At 38.5% G+C, this 23020-nt stretch overlaps 1 protein-coding gene and 1 long non-coding RNA gene across 2 annotated transcripts in view; one reads left to right on the top strand and one right to left on the bottom strand.

The window, feature by feature from the left end:
* Nucleotides 1-1510: 1510 nt before the first annotated feature.
* On the bottom strand, nucleotides 1511-3125 carry LOC105010878. The gene is made up of 4 exons (XR_828042.4): nucleotides 3012-3125; nucleotides 2540-2680; nucleotides 2372-2434; nucleotides 1511-2091 (listed from the first exon to the last, which is right to left on the bottom strand). It is a non-coding gene; the product is annotated as an uncharacterized LOC105010878 (long non-coding RNA).
* A 1561-nt stretch (nucleotides 3126-4686) lies between these two features.
* The window catches only part of zbtb20 (zinc finger and BTB domain containing 20), a 32862-nt gene continuing 14528 nt past the window's right edge, over nucleotides 4687-23020 (top strand). The window contains 2 exon segments of the mRNA XM_010870539.5: nucleotides 4687-5123; nucleotides 8594-8697. The gene's annotated coding sequence lies outside the window, so the exon portion shown is untranslated.

The following is a 23020-nucleotide window of genomic DNA, read 5'->3' as shown; positions in this document are numbered from 1 at the left end:
ATTCACCTTTAATTGCCATTTTCACCTGTGTGTGTCACCTTGTGGGTCTATAACAAGGCCAAACATTCAAGTGTATGTAAACTTTTGATTTCTGTTATCATTATGATTTAAAAAGGAGCCAAACAACTATGTGGTAATAAATGGCTTCATATGATCGCTATCCTTAAATAAATGATCAGTCATATTTTTTTTTGCATGATCAGTCATATTTTCAAAATCAATTACAGAATTTCACAATTTCAGCCAGGGTATGCAAACTTACGAGCACAACTGGACATGAGATATTTCATTTATTTATTTTCACTAAATTGGCACACAGTAAAAGTTTTTACTTTGTCATTATTGCAACAAAAAAAAGTATTATTAATTATAAATTAAGTCTATAAACACAACAAAACATGAAGCAAGTGAAGGGGTCTGAATAATTTCCAAAGGCACCATAGATAGCCATGATGACACGAGGGACAGATTTTTGCCAGGCGAATTGGGTTAACCCTCTTGAGATAAGTTCCATTGGATCTGCGGTGAACAGAGTCAGAACAGAGCCAGGACCCTTGTGTAACATCCTATCCAAAAGGTGGCACATTACACAGGACAATGCCCCATTTCCTGGGACATTGGAATTTGATCTATTTGACCAGAGGACCCTCCAACAATACCTCTAGTCAGAACCAACTCTGCTCAGCTGTAAAGGCAAGCTAGCAGTGGGATACAGGGTGCTAATACAGCCTTATTTAAGCGTAATAGCATGTTTGTCTGTTTTCTTAATCTGCCATGACCTGCTGACTGTAAACACTGTAGAATCAGCTAGAAATGTGGAATCTATGCTGGATCAGATTTCTGCTTTTCTGTGACAGCATGAACAATCTCTGAGAACTCTAAGATATACTTTGACAAGTTGTTAGTATTGTTGTTTGTATATACTTCACATTTTAACATAGTTTGGATTATTTTAAGTGTTTTGCTAGTTGGAGATTTTACTGTTTAATACTTTTATACATGGTTTTTGGTATGATTGTAAATTGGTTAATAATTTGTTCTATGACCTTAAGATACCATTAGAACTTACTACTACCATAGTACAGTTGGTCTTCATGGTGACATAACACAGAGTAATCAGCTCACAAAGGATAGTTAAAATAATTAGAACCCCAAGTAATTACTAGGAATTAAATTCGGAACAATCTTTGTTACTCCGAGTCTCATTATTTGCAACACTGTGGTGCTGTGGTTGCCTACCCATATGAAATGCATCAGGAGTTTCAAGGTCACTGTGTAGCTATGGCAGAAAGAGAGGCGCCATGGCCTGTTGCGGTCACTCCTTCACATGCAGAGTATGGTCAATGAAAAAGGGTTGGGAAAAAGTCATAAAAAATAGGCGAGATAGGGCATAAGGGAGGAAAAAGACCAGGTGCCCAGACAGATACCAATAAATTATAGAGATTGCCTGAGGAAGAAATTCTTCCAGAAATATTTGTCTAAAAGAGACATAGATGAGACCCTTCTTCAATTCATGTAGTTAATGCTTTTAATGAGCTCCAGCCTTCAACACACAGTAAACATTGACTAAATATCTTGAAAACGTCAAAAGCCTGCATCACTTCTTTAGCATATTAAGAGGAAGTATTTTCATTATGGTGGATAATCTAAATAGTCTTTTGGAAACTATCTGCCTGGGACAATAAACTGTACATTTGTTTTGCATTTCATACTGAATTGAATAATTCTGCACTTCTGATTTTAAGCACGTATCACATCTATCATAAGGTTGTTTGAATGTCTGGTCTTGCTAAATTGTAATTTTGGGTATAAGAAAGCTAGCCGATACACATACATTTAAATAATTGGTGTATAGATTTCTAAGAGTTTATGGTGTGACAGTATATGTTTATTCCTGCAAATGACCTATGCTAGCTGATGTTTTGAAGTCTGCTAGGGATATACAGGCAAACACTGTTAGCGTTAAATTATGATTTACTCATGGCTGAATGAGTTAGTTGTCTTCTGCAATGCATGGTAGAACAGGCTGCTAGCCTACTCTCTTTCCTCTGGTTTGGCATTGGATTCCTTTTCTCGAATCATCAATTGCACCTAAGTTGAAAAAACAGAGACTTTCCATTAGTGAGACTGAATTCTTGGTGAAATTACAGGAACCCAAAACAATTGACCACTTCTACTAAAACCCCATCTCTGACAACTGTTTATTTGTAGCAATACAAACTGGATTCATAAAAGAGACAGAAAAAGGCTAAAGACAGTTCAGACTAGGCCAAATATCCAACTGATTTAGTAACAGTACCAGTATGGTCTCTAGGTCTACACACATACACGCACACTATGGTATATAGTCAACATAAAGTTGTTATCTAACCTGTTCTAACATGAACTGAAGAGGATCCTCTGGCCTGTCAAAAACCAGGTTTTCAGTAATCTCCTATAGAAAGATCACACAAAAGGATGATCCGACTGGAAATACTGAATGTCTGTCAATGGTTCATTAAATACAAACTTTGGTTTCACTAAAGACTAATTTTCTCACCTGAAAGATCTCAAGGATGTTATGACTTTCCATGTATTTTACCGATCGCTCATAAGGATCCATATAAGTTGGCACAGAATGTATAGACACATCAGCGGTCTCTGTTATAAGCACGTTGTCTGTTTTTCCTGGGTCTACCATCTGGACCAAGACGTAATTACATTGTAATTTATCAGTACCATACTGCATGAAGCTAGCAACAATCTACATGCATTCTGAGTTTCAGTGAAGCAGTTGGCAGGAACTGGAATTAAAGAAACATAAACAATAAAATGGTCTGGCAAATCACCAGAACTAGTTTTTTCACTAGTGGTGGCTGAGCATTTTAAAGTGACAGGTAGCATTTTATACGTGTGGGTCTCAAATTACGTTTGCTTTTATCAGGACTAGCTCTTACCTATCTCAGTAAACAAATACATGTTAACGAAAATGCCTGTAGTTAACGAAATGCCTGACATTTACAAACACCCACCTTTTCATTAATTATGCGTTGTTTTTCCTCAGACACTCCAAAATATCAACGCCAATTATGTTTTGGCGCAATGGTGGCTGGACGCAAAAAAAAAAAAAGCAAGTAACCTGGGTGTGTTGGTGTTTCCCTGGCAACTGTAAACAAGAACTTTAGTGAAGTAATTTTCTACACATTTCTAACGCATAGAAAAGGCGCCAAAGGAGCTCAGACAGTGTTCATTTGTACACATCCTGGACATAACCAGTCTGTCTAGTAGATGTGGTGAATATCCTAATGATTTTCCTCCTCATATTTTAAATGAAACAGTCGAATATGAATACCCCTATATGAAATGTTTTTTTACATATATTACATATAATTTACAATAATTCTTGAAACACATACGTGTAACTAAGGCTCTCTCTCTCTCCCTCTCTCTCTCTCTCTCTCTCTCTCTATAACTAAAAGCTGTGTGGCGTCAAACAATCGCCATTTCTAATAAATGTATATATATATATATATATATATATATATATATATATATATATATATATATATATATATATATATATTTACATTTATATATACATTTGTGTAGCCTATTAATTTGCCTATTAAGTTGTAGCCTATTAATTTGGCGCAATGTCTATAGCAGTATATTGGTTTATGTAGACTTAAGTAGGTTAACAGTATTTTTATGTAGGCTGTAGAGTGTGTGTCTGTGTGACACCTAGTGTGTCCTCTCTTGAACCCGCAAGGAAATTACATCTACAATATCCGCGAGATGGCGCTCCTAATCAACTAAATGTACAGTTCACATAAAATCCGGAAATTTACCATTCAGGATGAACACTTATTAGAAATGGCGATTGTTTGACGCGACACAGCTTTTAGTTGAGATTTGTCTTGCTTGTACTAAGAGAAAGAGAAAATAACGCGTATTATTCATATGCTACATTTGCAGAATGGTTCTCGCCATGTGTTATTTCGTAGCGTTATCACTGAAGGCCGAAGCACGGTTATTTTTATTATTAGGCTATGAGTCACATGTAGCCTAATTATCCTAAAACAGAGCTTTATTCACGTATCAGAACTTCTTGATAAGAATTGTTCTATGTGAATATGTGGGACTTGGTATTTTGTCATCAACATCTCGCGATGTCTGTAAAGAAGCGTCTATCTTCTTTTAAAATATACAATAAACATTAACTTCAGCTTTAAGACTGATTATTCTGGTCTAGACATCAGACAAGCGCGCGCGCACACACACCTGTCACTGTCTAGACAGGGAGGGGGCATGAAGGCTGGAGGAGGGTGGGGGGTCCCACACGATTCAGTATTGCTTTACTTCATGCCAGTCAGAACATATCTGTGAACGCATTGGAGAACAAAAAAATTCAATATTACTTTACTCAATCTGATTGGCCAGCTAAACCGTCAACGTTTTTTTCACTTGGCTTGAGGTCAGCTAGGGACGTTAAAAAATAAATAAATGAGAAAATAGAAATGCGTAGAAAGTAAAAGACACGGCAGGCAATCTAGCTTGTTGGTACTAACAATGATAGGCAGCGACGTCATCCAATATGAAGCTGCGAACCAATCGGTAGCAGTTACTGACAACGACTTTGTCCAATGCAAAGTACAGACACATGATAGACATTATTCTCAGTTGACTGCCCTTTTGATCAAGAATGGAGTAGTGCGACTTGAGAGATCTTTTTGTAAACCAAGCGTCATGATTCCAATATAGGCCTACTATTTCATTTTTGTATTATTAGTAGTATTTTTTTTAAAGTGTGTAAGATTACATTAACACTTGATGACCTGAATTTACAAAAAAATTGTTACGAACATTCTGCGAACAAGAATAACATTCTGCATGGATGACAATTCAACAACCAGAAAGTGGAAATTAATAAAGAAACTACGGACTTGGGTTTTCCATATTGGATCAAACAACTTCCCTGTCTGCATAAGAGGAACGTTTACAATTTCAGAGCCACAATGGAGACAGTTTCACCGTCCCACTGCGCTCCGTAGAGAGTATGTACGGCTCAATGATTGGGGCAAAACCACGCTGACCGATTTATGTTCCAACCTACACCGCTCAAGAGAGGGCTCTCTGTTCCTATCGTAAGTGAAAAGGCGTGCCTGTCCAAAATATTCAACGTATAGTTAAAAAATGGGAGGGCACACTTGAACTCGTTGAGGTCCTCTATGAAGGTAGGCTGCAGCGTGTGTTTATTGATGAGATGAAAGAAGATGGAAGTGGGAAATGAAACAAAGTAAGGGAAAATATTAAAAAACTCGAAGCCTTGCCGGGGAAAAACCGGGGAAGCTGTGAAACGCTGTCGCCACTGGAGAACAAGCTTAGGACAGCAGGTAAGAAATAGGAAAAGTGAGGGAAGTGGCGGGTGTTATTACTACCTATGTTAGGATATTTATTTATAAGAATGCAAAATTACAGGTATCCCAAATATATGAGATATACTAAACTTAATACTAAGTAAAGCTTAGAACATAGGTGTAGGCTACAGAACATTTTACCCTGAGTTCCATTGGCTACATTTCTGGATTTCCCACCCAAATGTAAAGCAGAATGAAAAACTTTATTTAATTCCAGCATTCCAAAGGTTAATTGAACAAGAACTTAAATGCAGAATTATATATGATATTGTGGGGTTTATTGATTGCAGTCTGGTTTTACAATAGTCCGTTTACATTACACCGGACAAAAAGACGCGCTGCTGACTGTCATGACGTCCTAGGTCGCCCATCTGTCATTATTCTCAACATCAATGCTTATTTCCTTAGTTTTACTCCTTTCGATTTTGGTCAGAGATGTGAATATGGTTGACTATTCTACTTTTGACGGTTTAAAAGCGCCATTATGAATTGGACTCCATGATTAAGATTGGATGAGACAAAATAAGAATCATTTACATGAAACATCTGGGCTGCGTGCAGGCGGTGTGCGTAAAGCGGAATAAACCCATTTTAAGGGTCAATAATTTGTGAATGAGAAGCAGCGGACTTAAAACTTAAAACCACACTATGCTGTAGTCTGTTGGCTATTTTCTTGGAATATGTCCAAAATTGTCAAGCCTTTGCAAGTCAACACTTGTTGGCCCGTATATTGGACGAAATATAAGTACATTTCCACGAAAACCCGCTGGCACATGCAGTAGCTTACTAAATTCAAATGTATGCATGGTGTCTGACATTTTTCAAATTAAACGAGACATTAAGAAATGACAGAAAGATAGTTATATATACGGCCAGTATCCTGAGCTAAAAGTATGAAAGACACTGTGGATTTAGTTTAAGCGATAGTAGAAAAACTGTCCATCTGCTCTGGATTTTGGTGCCATGTTTTACAAAATGAATGCCCTCTTTTATTGTCACGATCTGTGTTGCGCAATGCCAGCTATATTAATGCACATGACCGTATAGAAGAGAGGGCCCATTTTAAACACATTTTAAACTAGAAACATATAATTAGGCATACGTATATAGTTTATAAGCTACTTCTCACTATTTCCCCACATAAATTTAGCCCAAAGAGATGGTCCGGTTTGTGTGATAATTGACGGGTGCCTGAGGCAGTGAATTGGCTCATCAAGACGCGGGCTTATCCACTGAGATGTGGGCCTACCCACGAAAACAGATAGTTTTATTAGTTTTGTCAATTTTCGTGACGGTTGATGTGACAGTTGATAAGGGGGTCAAAACATCCTATCCATCTCCCAAAGTTATTCAGACAAATCGCTTATTGCCTCTGCACCGCATGTAGGATATCAACAGCAGACTTGGTCAACAAGGTTAAGAGTATATCGTATTAGAATGAAACGGCAGAGAAACATAGATCTTCAAATCCTTTGAAGTGATAGCAAAAGATTGTTTCGCGGCACTGGTTAAGGAGTTGACTGGGACTATTTGAAACACTCAAAGAGATGACCTTGGAGCTATGACTGACTCAGAATAAGACTCCTCAGTATGTGGTTCTCTGATATTACAGCAAACTCAGTCGAAACTATAATCATACAATCTAAATTGCATATACTGAAGTGTCAGATATTTTTTTACAAATGTTGCAAGGGTTTTGTTGTGAACAGCATGCTACTTTATAAGCATAACTTTGTTCATTATGTCAATCTTTATTCAATTCAGTCATATTGTTTACTATTTCCCTTTCGGATAATAGCATTTTTAAGTAACGGGTTTGGCTTGTATCCCAGTCATGGCCTAATAACATGGTCATACACTATTAAGGCTTATCTGACCTATATTTTGTATAATAGGCTTACCATAAATATGTTGGAAATACCGGTTACTTCACAACAAAAACTTTGCTTGGCATCGTTAGTTGTAGTGAATATCCAGTCGTAGGGTCTACGTTTTTACTGGACATTTGCGCTGTCGGATGCAGACATGAGTGAGTTAGGTGCCGCATCTCCTCCTAAATGTATGCAAATGTGGTTTGGCTGTTATTGTGACGTAATTTACATCAATAAATAAATAGGTACATTTCCATGATGAATGTCTATGATCTTTGAAAAATAATTTGACCAAAAGTATTATCTCACTTGTTCAGTTGAGGGTGCCATTAATTGCAGTGGTGTTGTCCGTGATTTCAGTGAGGTCTGAATCAAGGAGCGTCAACAGGTGTAACCTACATCATTCACAGGCCTTTATAAAGTGAAAATCTATTCATAATGAATGAACAGCTGATCTTCGGATTGATTCCATAATGTTGTTGGGCCAATAGGGTAGGCAATAACCTGAACAATTTCAATTACAAATTTCCCATCACAAAATAATAATAAAAACATTTAATAGCTCAAGAGCTTTACTAAATTATAATGTGAATAATAACCTAGGATATACACAAATAATAATATAGAAAATGAGGTCATATATATATGAACATTATTGTTTCAAATAACTGTTGATAATTAGCCAACATGAATGATCAAAACATATCTTGCACTGAGATACAATTCCAAACAGAAATGTAAATGCCTACAAGTATGTCCCATCCAATTTAATGTATCTATGTCATGCTCCATTTTCTTTTTGATAACGAGACAGAAACCAGCAGTTTTATGTTAAGTGTATTGGTTTAAAATGTGATGTTTGACATTATTGCACTTACTAATGGTGTACAGTATGATGGATTCAATTATAATTGTTGTAATAAGTGGCAGTATCACACAATAGGTATTGCAATTGAAGCCGGTTGGTGGGACATGTTGGTACATTTTTTAGACACACATTTTGGCATCCAACAGCCATCTCTGCTTTTTGGGTTCAGTTCAATCATTTTTTATTTTTTTTTATTGTTCATTAATTGAAACCCAACAGATTTTAAACACGTCCAGTTTCCATTATGGTCAAATGTACATTCTAATTACAACAAATAATATGTTTTTAGATTTTGAAGAAAAACCTCACTTATTCATGTTACTATTCAGTGGGTCTAGCAAAGTAGGGAGGTTTATTTGGAAACAATGTTTTACTAGTGTTTTCAGTTAGTATTTATTTATATGCAAGATGTCAAGTTTTGATTCATGATAACTGATTCAATTTTTTGTCCTTAGCAGTAGGTGTGTATTGGCTCACCAACACACTGCCAGGACATCAAATGTGATCTGTGATGACATTACCACATGGGGAGGTTTCGGAGGTGTCCAGTTTAAATTGAAAGGTAAGCCATATGTCTATTTGTTTTCAAAGGCCAAAAGTATGATTCAAATTCCCTTATTATAAAATAAGTTCCAAGATGCATTTTCTAAATTATAGCTACTAATCTAGAGTATTTTTTATTTATTTAGCAGTTTCAATATTCCGGTTCTCTTGTGTAGCCCATATGTTAAGTTTCAGCCTCTCAGTTTTCGTGAATCCAACTTAGGCCTGATGTTCATTCGACACTGCCCTTCATGCAGAGTGTTTTATAGTGTTAGTACGCCCAGCTGTCGGTTTTCTGGCAACTGGTCACTAAAATATTGACATATCAAGACATTTGTAAATGGAGGACCCCCCCCCCCCCCCCCCCCCCCGTTATTGTGCATCCCTTCCACAAATGCTGGGGCTTGTCTGTCTCTCCAGCACAGCAAGCCTTTAAACGGAAGACGTAGAAAACCGTCAATTAGCTCAGCAACAGCTGTGTTGTTCTCATTTGCTGAGTAAATCAGTAAGTGGGAAACTAAGGCTCTCCAACACATTATGTAAGGATATTTGAGCATTAGGCTGTAATTAATCTTGTTCTCAGACAATTCTGCCCCAAATAAGTGAACTGGGCTTGTGGACCAAGGTGTTTAACTTGGACTTTGGTAGAATAGAAAGATCGGGAAAAACTCATGGCAAATAGGAATTGGCTTATTCGGCCTAATTTAGCAACCAGTCTTCATCCACAGCACCTTGCCCCTAAACCTCCCCAATGGCCCGATATACTGAAATAAATTATGAAAGACGCTTTACTTGGCTTGACAGGTAGTACAAGAGGGGGCTGAACACAGACCCCTGGGGCACCCCCCAGTTGAAAGTCAGCATGTCGGATTTGCATTGGCTACCCTCGACACCTGGGTTCTGCTTGTTAGGAAGTCCAGGATCTAGTTTCTGAGAGAAGCATTCAGTCTCAGGGTCCTGAGCATAAAGTAGAACTTGGCAGAGATTACAGTATTGAACAGTTAGCTGTTGTCGATGAACAGCTTTCCCACATAGGTGTTTCTCTGGTCCAGGGCAGCGTGTTGAGCAATAACGATCATGTCATCCATGGATCTGGTAGGGCGGTGTGCAAATTACAGTGGGTCAAGGGGAAGCTGATGCGGTCCATTATCTTCCTCTTGATGCACTTCACAAAAAGAAAAAAGTGAGTGCTACACAACAATAGTTATTTAGACAGGTAACCTTAGTTGTCTTGGAAAAATGGTGGACATCGTGTAGCATGATCGCAGACTGGGATAGGAAGAGGTCCACCATTGTTCCAAGACAAATAAGGAATGGACAGTATATTTCAGTGTATTCCGTGGCACAGATGACAACATTTGTCATTTCTTTTGAGATATATTATAGACCTTTCAGAAGGATGCTGAGATGTCCTACTGCTTATATCTCCTTTTTGTCCTAAAATATATCCTTACAAACAAATGTTGCAGAAGATTAATTAATTGTATTAATAAGATGACGTTATCATAGTCTGCTTTCTACATCAGTGCTAGAATCAGGCTCTACACAGGTTTCATCTGATTGGCTGGTTGAGGGGCTGAAACACAAGTGTAATAATGTACACTGCAAATTGTACAAAAACAACATACTTTTTCAATTAATTTCTTTGATTAGAATGAGACACAATCACAAATGTCATTCTTTTTATTATTATGAGTTCCTGGTCACTTTACAGTCTTCTCTGACTCATAAATTGGCTGTTGACTTCTCTATCTCCGCCCCCCCCCCCCCCCCCCGCGACGTAACTTGGCTGTTGACATGACTTGTAATTATTTGTACATTCCTAGTTTTGTATAATTTGCTGTTTCACTTACTTTAACTTTGTGGGTTGTAGCCACCTTCTGTTAGCAGCCATTCTTATGACTACTGCCAAGGACATATGCTTGGTAGGCTGTTGAGATAGTGAGGGCACCCTGCCATGGGTGTGCCTATGTCATGTGGAGGTGTTGGAGGGAAAGTGGAGGGAAGTAAAGAGGAGTGAGCCTTCCATTGCTAAGTCTACTACAAACACATCTAGGAGGGTTACCATGAAAACTATGTAGATGTTCAAACCACAACTGCATTGATCACTAGGCAAACTATCTTAACATTCACAACAGGAAGAAGCTTCAAGCTTCAATCTCAATGTTTTAATATTTATCTCAAAGCAAACTACACTGCATTACTACTTACACGTTCCTTCTCCACAATGCCAAAACCCCCCACAAAAAAAACAGAGAGATAGTAAGTAAGCTACCAAATTCCGGTAGCTGACTGGCTAGATGGCCAGTGCACTGTCTGAGCAGATCACTGACTGGTGTTAACATTCTTCCCCAGTGACAGTCATCTAGGCCTCAATACTGACTTCAGAACTGTGTATGTAGTCTGAGATGCTCAAACCCAATAGATTTTCGAGTAGGTTTAAGGACAAATATCCACTGAGTATGCCTATAGGGCTCCACCTAAAAACTGTCATGTCAACTGGTGATTACATTGCCGCTCCCTGTCCAATTAACTAGATAGTAGTAATAAAAAAACAACAAAGAGTCTGATCAGATACTTTTTTGAAAGCATTTTCTATATGGCTTTCGGCCACTAGGCCTATATTCCCTCCTCTGCCTAGGTTACCAAGGTCAGGTTTAATGTGACTTCTCCACACAATATGTCCTTAAGTGAATCAGCTTGATCGTCAGATAGTCAGGCTGAATTCAATCAAACCCACAGTGCAGCCAAGCCACACGGTGAGGAATAACATTGTTTCGCTGTTTATGTATTGGGATTTGTTAGACAATGTTTGAGTGAAATCAAATCCAACAAACCCATTATTATTCAAACCATGCATTTTCTCAGTACACTCAAAGAGTTATGATGGAGTAGCAAAGGAAACACTAGCACTTAAAATATTTGTGTATACTGTATATTGTAATTTCTCTCATGTCAATATCTAAGGACTTTGTAGCTACAGTAGTTTATTGTTTCAGAATATCTTTTTTCTCTTTCCTGTAAGCACGGTCTGTCGGTATGGTCTTTGTTGAACTTGTTGTGCTGTACTTTAATTCCTTAACATACTTTATTTGGGTAAAAAACTTATGGCATGTAAATAGTTTCTCCTCTGCTATACTCTTTAAACACACACAAAGCTCAGGCATTTCACTGATGTGAGAAATGCATCTTGGATTCTAATAGAGAAGTTGTATGTTTGCCAACGTGCATGTGTGTCCTCGGCTAACCCCGCTACCCATATGGTTTTCTACAAGTCATGGTGAGATCACTGTGTATTGAAAAGGGAAAGGATCTGGAGATGGTTTTAGAAAATAAATAAAATAGACTTTTCAATACTTTTTGCCAGAGTAAGTTAATATTGTTCTTGTTTACACCTAGGCATCCTGAAAAGCCTTTTAGGCCTAGTGAACAAAACTTAAACAGGCTGGCCAAAACAGTGAGACAGACTATAACCCATAAAAAACAGTGACATTTGTGTGCAATGGAAAAACCTAAGACATATTATCTACACAATGGCATTTGTGTTAAAGCAAGAGTTGACCCACTAAAGTAAAGACTATTAGGACTTTCCACACTTCGTTACTGCTTTTTATATTGCTGGTAATCATATCTTTAGATGTGTCGCTTTACCCATGTAAACAGTTAGCCCTAGTATTACGAAACACTTTCATTTTGTTCACAAACAAATCTATCTTTGCCTAATGAATATCGACTGAAGAAACAGACACTCTGCTTTTGCGTTCATGCTCTATCCTAACACATCCCGCATGAAATGGATCACGATTATCAAGTGATTCTCATAATAGACTCTTTACATAAGCTAGCTTTTCAGTATTATTTTTAGAAGGTATGCTGCCTGATTCAGACAATTTAACATCTAGGTAGTTAACATATTTAGAAGATGGTGAGACAAGTGTGCTTTAGGGGTTACAAGAACACAGGTAACCTAGAGGATATGACCTGGTGATCCAGACACTGTTATTATTCTTTCATGTAAAACATACACTATTTTTGTTTGTAAGAATTTCTTAACACTCCTTGCTTTTACATGTTGTAGCAGTTTGCATGTCAAACACTGTAAAAGTAGCTTGTCCTACATATTTTTTAAGGTCTGTTGTGTAGTTATACTGTGTAGTATAATACATATCTGTAGCCTGTACAAGCGTTGGTGACCTAGTGCGGGACATTTTACATTCTCAAGGATAATGACAAAAGTATTCTATGTACATTGGGCCTGAGGAATTATTTGGTAGATTGTAATGTATATTAAAACAAAATTGCTGGTCAACATTTTATTCGTCTTCTGACTGCACCTGCAACAGCCTGGTGTAGTATCCAGTATATAACCAATGGTTTAGTCCTACCCAGCTTTAAGTATTATTGCCATTATATGTATTAATTTAAGAAATATATTTTACATGTCGTCTTGTGAAGATGATAGCAGATTCAAACTATTTCCATAATTGGGTTGTTGTACTTTTCTAGACACTGTTTCTGTTCAGCAACAACACAATATTTGTAATCACTGTTACCTTACATTCAACCTTAGATTAAATGGGTTAAGAGTCCCCAATAGGACATGTCAATATTGTGACAATGACAAGTGGTTTATGTTTTATGGGACTTGTAAACTTTTAATGCAATTCTAGTAATCACAGACTGTCCTGTATGTTGGTTTGTCTCTTGATTGAATCATGTTACTATTATTCTCTAAAACAGAAAAAAACAATAAGCTTCTGGTTCATTGCTTCATTCTTGTGTAATGGCTGGCATTCTTAACAAGTTCTCCTTGCAACACAGTTATTCAGCTGTGGGTCATATTTGTAAAGACCTTATATTTCCAGGTCGGCAGTTTGGGTCAACACTTCTGGATTAACAGCAGACAACGCCATTAAATGACATACTTTATAAATACTTGGTATAAATGTGTATTAATTATTTTTTTCTATTTTGGATGTGATGTGTAATTGGGTACTAAGCTTTTGTAGCTAGTTACAGTAGATGCCCGAGAAGCTGGCCAGCAGGCCATTAGCACCGAAGTAAGCCTAGTCTCCATTTGCCAGCATAACAATTATAGAGGTCAAAGGTTATGGGAGCTAACAAGATACAGGGATATTGTATCTCTTTCATATAACATACCCATCTTCAGAGATTTATGTTGTGTTCGGCTTTGGAGTGTGTTAGGGTGTAAAGCGATGGGAGTGCTTGCGGTGTGAAATCTATGATTCTTTTCCCAAAGATTCCTCATTACATCCGATAGTACAAGTGTTTACTGTTTCTCTTGAATTCTATTTTTTTTCCTTCTTTTTTTTCATTCCAAATTTGGCAGTTGGTATGAACACCTGCCGTGCCAAAATAATAAGACTGCAATTGTGCAAAAATCTGCTTCAGGGTTAAAGCATTTTAAAGACGGTCACATGAGTGGTCAAATGGTTTATCTTCTGAATGGCTTTGTGAAACACTAAAATGCATATCGAAAGGCAGCCAACCATGAGATTCAAGCAGAATCCTGATATTGACTGCTTTTCCAAGTTCTGCATTTAGGCCTACGGACACATGAACATTATACTAAATCAGTGGTTTGGGAATAATTAATGGTTGAGCCTTTCTTTTAGTTCATGTTTTGATTGATGTGAACATTCTTGATATTTCTTAGTATTTATGAAAAAGCCTCATGAATTCAAATTAAATCATGTTTGAAATTCAGTAGAAGGGGTGTTGGTCAGGAGTTTATGACATGCAAATATTTTGGTGAGTTTTCCAGCTATAGTTGGTGAGACGTGCTTATGCTTGTTTCAATCATGATGGCATAAGATCATTCATCAGACATTGCTGCAAGCTGTTATGAATGCTGATGTCATGAAAGGTTTTCAGGTCTTTTCTTTAAAGTAGCCATGGATCACATTATTTGATTTCTTTCTAATAGGGCTGTTGTCAGACCGTCTTCTCACTGCTAAGTATATGTCTAAAGGCACACCTGCATGTGTGTATGTCTGTGGTATGCATGTAAACACCTGTGCTTGTGGGAGAGTGCAAACCCACTATACTTTTTTACTCCTGATCTAATCACACAGGTTTATACTCATCAGCAAAAACAATACTTGGAAGAGCATGATGGTTCTCTTTTTGTGGGAGAGGTGCAGAAAGAGGGAGGAACCTGTAGCAGGCTGCACTCTCCATTGACTTACATAGAGCTGGCTTATTCTGTATACTCTAGTTGTAAGTGGGTTTATTGATAGATAGATTTATATATAGGTCCAGATCATTATAAAGAAGTGTACATCTTTAAGATCTAAAAAAAGAGAGAGAAGGTTATAAAATCAGAATGGCTTGGCACAGATGCTTAGGAGGAAGACATGCCCTGATCTTTAATGCTTCCAAATCCGTTTGTAGTTGTTGCATTGAGACATAGCCACGGGTACTATTGGTTATTATGAGATTGGGGAAAGGGAGTAGAAAGGTGGAATGAGATGCACAGTAATATTTGACATGCATGAACACACATTGGCCAGTTTATTAGGTACACCTATCTCTTACTAGGTGAAACCTTCTCGCTTCCAGAACAGCCTGAATTCTTCAGACCATGGATTCTACAAGGTGGGGGTAACATTCCTAAAAGGATGCTGCTCCATGGTGACACGATGGCATCACACACTTCCTACAGATCGGATAGTGGTACAGCCAGAAATTGTCATACCTGGTGTGTTTGTCTGCTGCAAAGGTCTGTCCGTAACAAGAAGCTTACAAGTTCCATGATGCCCGTCTGCCATGGTGCGCCATTATGGTACTGCGCCTCTTCATGGCCCGCCTTCATTTCTTACACAATTCTTGGCATTCTCTTTTCACCTCTCGCGTCTTCACACAGTTTTCAACCACAGTACTTGTGCTGTATTTTGTTTGTCGTATCATTCCCAGTAAACTATTGTGTATGAAAAGCCTAGGAAGAAGGCCATTTCAAAATGTCTACAACATGTAACCGAATGCCTTGATGCCTGTCTGCCGGCTTTCTGTAACAAGCTACAGTCACATGGTTCACTGACAGTATAAGGGATCCATTTTGGTAAATGGGTAGGTGTGTCTAATAAAATGGCCACACGGTATATATCAAAGTATATATGCAAACGTAATAAAAAAAAGTTTCCTTTTTTTCCTGTTTGTGCGGTCATCAGGAATTACATGACTTGTGATCTATTCCTGTGTTAGGTTGGCATTTTAAATTTTTGTTAATAAAATGGGATACTAAATAAATGTGAGATCCGGATATTATTTAATCTGTTCATTTGCCGACACGACCGTGCAAACCTCCCTCTTCAGCATAAGTGAAGTTAGTTAAAAAAACAGCGAAAGTCGGCTTCTTAATAAGTAAGAAATAAGCAAACTTTATATGTCGACACTCAGAATCAAACAGGCTTTTCAAAATATGGCAGAACATTAATTTCAGACATTAAGCCTCATCAGGTAGCCTTATTTCAGATGTGTCCATGTAAACAGGATTATTCGAGACATCGTTCTTCTTTGAAAGCATGTAATGTTATGTTTAATCACTATTATATGAATCTGCCCCCCACTGCTAATCTCCTGGCATTGCTGAACGGAACACATCTTCTCATCATGGCTAATGCTAATGAGTGGACTACTGGTTTACACATTACAGTATTTGGCTTCATTACATACCTACATTACTCAGCAAATATCAGAAGGGTCACAACATGTCTGCCAGAAGAATGAAAAATATGCAGAACCTTTTTGGTACAAAAATTGAAATAAAACAAAAGTAAAGTCAACAGCAGTTTAACGGACAACAGAACACTGGGTATACTTGCGAATAAGCCTTTATTCAAGAGGGATGTTAGTCACTCACTGTGTGCTTTACTTTTTTCAGCCATCCTGCTTTTCATACAATCTTTCCATTACATTTCTAGCTTGTTCTGGATCTTAAATTTTTTTTTGCAAAGCAGGCTCCAGTTATGTCACAACCAAACAGGACCCTAATGTATGTATTTTTGTAGGTTGTTACATAACATTCTCAGTTGTGCTTTTGTAACATTTCATAAATGGTAACAGTTTTTCTACCGTTTCTAAACTTTTATGGTAATTTTATTGGAATCAATCATTTCAACAGCCTGGCCCTTAATTTAGTATGGAGGTCTGAGTGACTGTCAAGGGAGGTCTAACCACTGTCAAGTTCATTGTTTGCAATGCAATAACAGATATCATTCATTATAATATTTTTAAACCGTTGTTGAAGCTATACATTGAAGCTATACAAACCCACATGACCAAAAACATTAACGATGGAGTATGATTAAATTAGACTAGAACATTGCCTAAACCCTCCAAATCCTATTATTGTTGGGGGGTTGTAAGCTCGTGTTTCGTTGATGAACTCATTAACGTGTTGAGAATTGCTAAATTTCTTCGTTCTACCTTTATAAACATGCCCACTGTTTATGCTTCAGCTTTTTTCAGTCCAGTACATTTTGAAAATGTGAAGAATGTGTAAGGAATGGAACATCTCATGTTAACACAATGTTATCTTTTTTATTAGGGATTTTATTTATAAAAGCAATCTGTAGGAGTTTGTTAATGTTGTTTTTAAATGTGATGGATTTTCTGCCACCAGAGTTCATCAGCAGACAAAAGGTAAATCAATTAAAACCTGAGATTAAGCTGTTGTTTTCCATTCATTCGAATAAAGAGTGTGGGTGCATTTTGGGTGCATTAAGCATATTATTAGGTATTTTTCATGTTTACACTTAATAGCACGAGAGCTTGATTTTAAAACACTCAACTGTAATAAGAGATTTAGTACTGTATATTTCTCATTAATTTAATTACCCAACAAATATTGTCTGGAAAGGACTGAACATCCATATTCCCAATAATGTATTTATTTGAGTGGCATTTGCCATATTGTTCCATTTACAGCACCTTGTGATTATTAATTTATTTGTTAAAATAACGTGAAATGTTACACTGACTGAGTAGATGTGCCCTATGTATATTTGGTTATTCAAGTTATTTAAATACATTTTAGATTTGTGTGAAATTCTAGAAATGCTGTGATGAATCAGTGGGCCTGCTGAGGCTGGGGTTGACCTCTGTCAGACTGTACCTCAGCTACATCAACAATACTGTGACAGAAAACAAATTATGTATGAATCACGTGTGCCACTCTTATGACATTTGTGCCCATAATTATTTCATCTGGTGTAAAACAGTTTTTTTTTTGTATATTTGCAATTTCGTCAGTAAGCAAATACTTAGCATACAAGTGTTGAAAGCTGACCCATTTTCAAATGCTTTATTTCCGGCAGTGTGAATTACATGGTGACGAAACAACGCTTGAACCAGATTGTTTTAACATATTGAATCCCTCATTTTTAACTTGACCATTATTGATACAAATCAGGTGCAACAACAGAAAGCCATGAAACACTGCATGCTGTTCGCTGTTAGCAGTTTTCGGACTCATACAGTAGGTCCAAATATCCTTCTGAATGCTACAGTGGGTACAACACAATACACCTCACAGATTATTCATCCCCCAAGGAAACAAATGGGTCGGTTCATTTCCATTAAAATCAGCCCCCCCCAACACACACACACACACTCTATAGGCTCACATGTATCAAGGAGAAAGTATATGCTTGTTGTGTGTATTGTAAGTCGCATTTGCATATTCAAGATGTATATTATTCACATGGCTGACATAGTCTCCTTTCACAAACCCGCCTCTCATCTCCGTCCTCAACCCCATCCCCCACCTTTTCATTTTCCCCCTAGATTAAACTGATTTCCAAATTCGGCGCAGTATTCTTCAGGAGGTTGCCAACTAATTAAGGCAGCTCTGATTAACCTGAAGTCTGACTGTTGACGGTCCTCTTTTCCCTTTTTCTCTTGCTTTTTTTTCCTCCTGTGGTCTTTGTTGTGGCAGCAGGGCAGGGAGCTGGCAGTCTGTAGCATTGTGTCTGATTTCTAGCAGACGAACTGACCTCTGGGGACTTATTGACAGCTAACCCTACAGAGTAGAGGGAGACACATAGTGAAAGAAGGGCGAGAGAGTAAAAAAACAACCAAAGGGAGAGCTGTGGAAATGTTTCGGAGGAGATCAATATCAGACAAACGATGCATTTTGCCTTTTTCTTTTCTTTTTTTTTTAAGAAAGAGCAGAGTATTTCCCCAAGTACAGTTTGACTCCCTCTAAATGGGGGACGAATATAGAAATGATACAGATTTTTTGGCAGAGGCTTAAGGAGTGAAAGAAAATGGCTGCCTCCAAAAAGGATCTAATTAATTTTGAAGGATCATCAGCCCCTTTCGTCCAAGGCAGGGGAGGGAGGAGGGAGGGAGGGAGACCCCTGGACTGATTAGCATTCACCGCAGGTAGGAGCTGGCTGCTGCTCACCCACTGTGTCACAGCTAAAATGGAATCAGTGTTGTGAGTGGCAGTCTGGGCAGCTGAAGCTTGCTTCCCCCCGGTCCGCTCCTTTGTTGCCCGTTTTCACCTCACTTCACCCCTCAGGCAGGTGGATTTACATGTCTAGATTGCAACTGAGGGGAGGAAATGTATATGCTTGTGTTGTCTAGAACCAGCCATGCAGAGGCCTTTGTCGTCGGGTCACCATAGAATGACAGTCAACACACTATTAAAACCGGCATCGACTGGCTCGTTGTATACCACCGTGATTTCCTATTTCATTTCAGCACTTTGTGGCACTTTTCAAATGATCTATGGTCAGAATAGAACGAGGCCTTTTATTTTCTTGGTGTTTTTTTCTTGGTGTTAGGAGTTTGTGAGTGACTGAGTGAAGGAGTGTGAAGGTGTGAGTAAAGGAGTGGAGATAAGATGTGAGTAGGTGAATGAGTGTGTGAGTGGAGTGAAAAGGTGAGTGAATGCATAGAAGAGAGTGGGGTAAATTGATTTACATTCAGCATTAAAATAATATTATTCTTTCTAACAGGGATATCTACATGTGTTTTAGGAAGTTGTACGTACCTGGAAATAATTTGAATGAATGTGAACATAACAATTTTGAAAACCTAGCTTCAAACGTGTGATCTCATGGTATAGAGTTAATTGAGCACAGGGACAGAGCAATTTGAGCTGCCTTGGGGTAAATTGGTGATGGTGTTTTGTGGGTAATGGACCTTGCTTACCACTTCTTTCAGGCGGTTTTCTTTTTTCACAGACTCCATGAAATTATGACCTTTTCTGAATTATTTGGTCACAGATTCATTTTGTGGTTATTTCCTAGATGTGACTCAACTAAACCATTGGCTTAACTAACCCCACCCTCCCCTGCTGTCTATACTATTTGTGTTAACCCCACCCTCCCCTGCTGTCTATACTATTTGTGTTAACCCCACCCTCCCCTGCTGTCTATACTATTTGTGTTAACCCCACCCTCCCCTGCTGTCTATACTAGGTGTGTTAACCCCACCCTCCCCTGCTGTCTATACTAGGTGTGTTAACCCCACCCTCCCCTGCTGTCTATACTATTTGTGTTAACCCCACCCTCCCCTGCTGTCTATACTATTTGTGTTAACCCCACCCTCCCCTGTTGTCTATACTATTTGTGTTAACCCCACCCTCCCTCGCTGTCTATACTAGGTGTGTTAACCCCACCCTCCCCTGTTGTCTATACTAGGTGTGTTAACCCCACCCTCCCCTGCTGTCTATACTAGGTGTGTTAACCCCACCCTCCCCTGCTGTCTATACTAGGTGTGTTAACACCACCCTCTCTCGCTGTCTATACTCGGTGTGTTAACCCCACCCTTCCCTGCTGTCTATACTATTTGAGTTAACCCCACCCTCCCCTGTTGTCTATACTAGGTGTGTTAACCCCACCCTCCCTCGCTGTCTATACTAGGTGTGTTAACCCCACCCTCTCTCGCTGTCTGTACTAGGTATTTTAACCCCACCCTACCCTGCTGTCTATACTAGGTGTGTTAACCCCACCCTCCCCTTCTGTTTTTACTAGGTGTGTTAACCCCACCCTCCCCTGCTGTCTATACTAGTTATGGTAACCCCACCCTCCCCTGTTGTCTATACTAGGTGTGTTAACCCCACCCTCCCCTGTTGTCTATACTAGGTGTGTTAACCCCACCCTCCCCTGCTGTCTGTATTATGTATGTTAACCCCACCCTCCCCTGTTGTCTATACTTGGTGTGTTAACATGTGAAAAACAGGACGAATAGAACTATGCACCATGCATTTGACCTTTAGTTACTGTTTGGGACAGTGGCCATATTTTTTAGGCAATGTATGTTATAGGTCAAACAATGACTACTTTCCCAGCAAGTGTGTTTACACAAGAAACTTTATAAGGGATCCGCAAGCGTAGAGGCTGGGACCTTGTTTTGATTGTATGCATTATATGGGGTCAGTAAACAATTAAGGGTGTCATATTGGCATTGATGTGTTCCTGCTGTTGCCATGCAACACTCAAAATCTTTTTAAAGCTGCATAGCAATGGCTCCAGACTCGGTTCATAGTATCACTGGAAGGTCTTTTGGTAAGTTCTGCAAATATTGCTGCCTTGAGAGAATCACCAAAATCCTAGCTGTGATTCAAACACGAAAATGGCTACAATTTGGCTACAAGCTGAACTGTGATGTTGATGTACAAGTTAAACACCAATGTTTTCAAACTGATAGGGCTGGGATAAAAACCACACCCAAGAAAGAGCTTAGGTATACAGTAAAACTGAATGACTGAGCCTGTAGTATAGCTGTGGATTGTCAGGAACCTCATGATAGAATATTGTCATAATACTTAAGTGTCGATGCGATATACACTGAGATTTGTTGTTCCAAAAACATTGCTCAGCGTATGTCTGCTGCAGAGAGACAAGAGCGAGCCATGAGAGAAACATTGTTTTATCAGCCATGAAAGGAAATGTGCTGCAACCAATTGATTCTCTATTTTAAAAGAAGTCTGAGAACAAGTTTCCAAGGAACAACTTTTGCGTTATTGTCCAAACGGTACGGTTTATCATCCAAAACAATATGACAATAAGTAACTGTATCAAGTCTTCCTCCCATCTCTAGTCTGTAGGGTGGTTTGGATCAGCAGGCAGGCTCCTCGTCTTTGCTCAGACATATAGAGGGATGATGATGTTTTGGTATGGAATGAAATATGTATTGAATAGAGAATTGACAATGTGTGTTGTCACACTGGGAAGAGTGAAGGTTATCATCGTTTTTTGTGTAAAATAAATGCATTTAAGAATGAACATCCTTTCAAGTGTTTGGGTAGAGCATTGGTATTCAGTTCTGTCCCTGGGGACCTGAAAAACATCAGTTTTTTGTTTCCACCTGCACCTCATTGTACTCACCTGGGGTCTGAGATCTGGATTAGTCCCTATTAGCTGGAGGGGATGAAAACCAGAAGGGTTTTGGGTCTCCAGGACTGGAATTTATTAGCACTGGGGTAGAACATCTGGGAGGTATGTGTATTCATAGGGGAAAACCAGAAGGGTTTTGGGTCTCCAGGACTGGAATTTATTAGCACTGGGGTAGAACGTCTGGGAGGTATGTGTATTTATAGGGGAAAACCAGAAGGGTTTTGGGTCTCCAGGACTGGAATTTATTAGCACTGGGGTAGAACGTCTGGGAGGTATGTGTATTTATAGGGGAAAACCAGAAGGGTTTTGGGTCTCCAGGACTGGAATTTATTAGCACTGGGGTGGAACATCTGGGAGGTATGTGTATTTATAGGGGAAAACCAGAAGGGTTTTGGGTCTCCAGGACTGGAATTTATTAGCACTGGGGTAGAACGTCTGGGAGGTAATGTGTATTTATAGGCGTATTAATATTGTAGACCAGTGGTGGGCAAAAGGCAGCAGTTTTTGGCTGCCCCATAATGTTTTTGGTAAATAAAAAAGAAATATTCCCGGTTTTTCAAATGAGAATTCACTAAGCCCAAAAATAAGTTGTATAGCTAATATTTCCTAAATGAAACTTTATGGTCTGAGTTCCTGGATATTACAGTCTATGTTGACAAAAGAAGGACCTTTAAAAACATTTTAATGCTGATGTTGGACGATAATTATTTAAAGGTCTTTGATCCCCAGACTCAAAGAGTGGGATATCTTTTTTTGGGCAGCTTTCAAGGAACAACATGCGATTGAATTAATTTGTAAGGTAAAGGCTTAGTAATTCAAGAAGAAACTGATATCACTTTAGAGACACCTGGTGTATTTAACCATGATAGAGGAGGTAGAGTGCCTTTAATGTAGTCCATGGATGTCCTTAACTTTTTTCTTTGACTGTGAGCAACCCACACTGTCAAATAAGTCATTCAATGTATTGGTGGA

Source organism: Esox lucius, chromosome 7, assembly GCF_011004845.1.
Source record: "Esox lucius isolate fEsoLuc1 chromosome 7, fEsoLuc1.pri, whole genome shotgun sequence".
Lineage (NCBI taxonomy): Eukaryota > Metazoa > Chordata > Actinopteri > Esociformes > Esocidae > Esox > Esox lucius.
The sequence above is the reverse complement of the archived record's forward strand: the minus strand, read 5'-3'. Positions and strand labels throughout refer to the sequence as shown.